The sequence below is a fragment of the Nicotiana tomentosiformis genome, chromosome 10 (assembly GCF_000390325.3).
Source record: "Nicotiana tomentosiformis chromosome 10, ASM39032v3, whole genome shotgun sequence".
In the NCBI taxonomy this organism is placed as follows: Eukaryota; Viridiplantae; Streptophyta; class Magnoliopsida; order Solanales; family Solanaceae; genus Nicotiana; species Nicotiana tomentosiformis.
In genome coordinates this window covers 851,244-854,006 of record NC_090821.1, presented here as the reverse complement: position 1 = coordinate 854,006, position 2,763 = coordinate 851,244, and the positions used below count along the sequence as shown (strand labels likewise).

Sequence of the window (2,763 nt, the reverse complement as noted above, 5' to 3'; positions counted from 1 at the left end):
ATCCTGATGCCTGATAGATGTTGAGCTCTCTGGATTTCTCCACTAATGCCCCGCATGGCGCGTCGCCCCATCCGGCGCGCCTGTGTATTTTTTACAGAGTGAAAATCCTATTTCGGCTAGGAGAAGGTGGTTTCGTCTGGGTCCGACCCTACTTTGCATAAATACATGGAAAAATATTATTTTTGGGACTTTTGGCACATATTTGACCTAAGGAGGCTAAGGAGGAGTTGGAAGAACTCGAGCACAAGTATTTCATTATTCCTTCCCCACTCAAGACACGAGTTTGGATTGAATTTATATTTTTTCCTATATTTTAACTTTATTTGTGATGAATTGCTCCATGTCTATGGAATAGTTCTATTTAGGGTTTGATGGATTTGGTATATTGATGATTGTTTGTGGATTATAACTCTAGTTTTATGTATTGAAGCATTTTTGGATGATTTAATTGTTGCATCTATATTCACTAGTTCATGTAATCGAGAGAGGCATAACTTGTGATATCCTTGCATTATATTGTTGCTTGAGTTCTTTAATTCTTCTTAGTAATCGAAAGAGGCTAGTTGAATCGTTGATTAAACCTAGTTAGGAGGATAATCGAGATAGGTTCTGCTAAAGACAAATCCACTATGCATTCTTCCATATCTTCACGTGCTTAAATTAGTTCATCTTGTGAGAATAAGACTTAATCAAGAGAGGAGTTTTTGTTGAACGTTTGAACTAATAATTGAGTGAATTCAAGAGACTCACTTAAACATTAGAAGTGAATTACTTAGATTTAGATCCCAAACAATTATCTTGCACCTATCCTATCAACCCCTATTTTCTCCCATTGATATCTTCCTTGCTTACCTTTGTTTTGATTGATATTAGTCAATAGCTTTAGACTCTTAGTTAATTGTAGTTATAAATCATAGAAATCTTAATTGTTGATCATCTTGGATAGTAATCAAGCTAGAAACTACAAGAATACCATTTAAATCCAATCCTTGTGGATACGATATTATACTATACTATATTTGACTAGCGAGCATAATTTAAGTGTATGTTTCGAGCTCGTCAAATTTTGGCACCGTTGCCGGGGATTGGCAATCAATAGTGTTTGAAATAGTTTGTAGTGCTAATTCGGAAATTTTTTTAATCTTTATTTTTCCCTTTTTACGTTTGGTGTTCTTTGGTTATGCACAGGTTATAAGTTAAGATTGGTGCATGACTCGAGCTTCTACGAAAGTAGTGATACCATACGAGCCAGAGTTAGAAACAAAACTGCGACAATTGAGGAAGGAAAAATATCTCACCGAGAAGCTAGAAAAGGTTGGGCAATCCTCAACCCAAGAAACTATGACCGGAAATGATGATGATAATGTAGATTTGGCTGCAAGAGAGGCAGCCAAACAACGAAAAAAGCTACACGGGATGGTGAAGAAGCAACTATTAGAGATGCACAGAACATCTATGAAGAAGAGAAGGGTCATAGACTTTATCAACATCAACCCTTGGTTGCAAACCAGTTCGGAAATATAGCTCCCAGGCCTGGAAGACCACTTGGCGATTATGCTAGACCAGTCTACAATCAAGGATTATCCAGTGTTAGACCACCTCCAGTTACATCAAACAATTTCGAGTTGAAGCAAGGGTTGCTTCAAACCTTTCAGAATTGTTGTGTCTTCAGAGGGAAGCCAAACACACATCTAATGTACTTCGAGGAGATTATGAACACCTTTCAATACAGTGGGGTGTCACAAGATGCAGTGTACTTTAGGGCATTCCCCTTTTCACTTAAAGATGATGCTAAGGAGTGGCTTCGGAGTTTGCCCAGCGGATCGATCAGAATTTGGGAGGAGATGATCATAAAATTCCTTGATAAATATTTCTCCTCGGCTAAGACATGCAAGATTAGAAGAGAAATCCATAACTTCTGCTAGAAAGAGACTGAAACTATTTTTGAAGCATGGGAGAGGTTTAAAGAGATAGTTAGAAAGTGTCAACATAGCGAAATTGAACTCTGGATGCAACTCCAGGACTTTTGAGAAGGATTGACACCGGCCTCGCGTAGAACATTGAGCAATGCAGTTGGAGGCCCTTTGATGAAGAAGACTCCAGATGAGATAGTTACAATTCTAGATGAGTTATCTGAAGATGCTAATCAGTGGCCCTCCGAGAGTGCTGAAAGAAGAAGATCAACTGGTGTTTACCAAGTTGACGCTAATACATCTGTGCAGGTACAGCTTGATGCTATGGCTAAAGAAATACGAAAGCTGGCCTTAGCCTCAATACAAAATGAGCCTCACACAACTTGTGATATATGTGGAAGAGGACACCCTACTCATGAGTGTCAAGCCTCAACTGAGGAAGTGAATATTGTGGGAAATTATAATTCAATGGGTCAGATGTTCCCCAGTTTTTCATGGAGTTCACCTGGGGGTACTGCGAATGCATGTCAACAAAACAACCCCAGACCCCAAGGACAAGGAGCTCCTGGCTTTATGAATCAGCAGAGGCAGCAATTTGAGCCTCAACATCACATTCAGTCTGGCATAGAAGATCTCATGAAGGCCTTCATTCTGAAAACTGATGAGAGGCTTGAAACTCATAGCGCAGCTATACGGGAACATGGAGCAGCTATCAAAGAACTAGGCATTGGTTTTCGAAATCTGGAAAGACAGGTTGGGCAACTAGCTACTCTATTGTCTGAGAGAATTTCAGGAACTCGTACCGCTGATACTGAAAGAAATCCCAAAGAAACAGTGAATGTTGTAATAC

General features: G+C 39.4%; 1 non-coding gene across 1 annotated transcript; it reads right to left on the bottom strand.

Annotated features, from left to right (window-relative positions):
* Positions 1-1,892: 1,892 nt before the first annotated feature.
* LOC117274352 (small nucleolar RNA R71) lies at positions 1,893-1,996 on the bottom strand. Its single transcript, XR_004504462.1, has one exon. It is a non-coding gene; the product is annotated as a small nucleolar RNA R71 (small nucleolar RNA).
* Between the last annotated feature and the right edge of the window lie 767 nt (positions 1,997-2,763).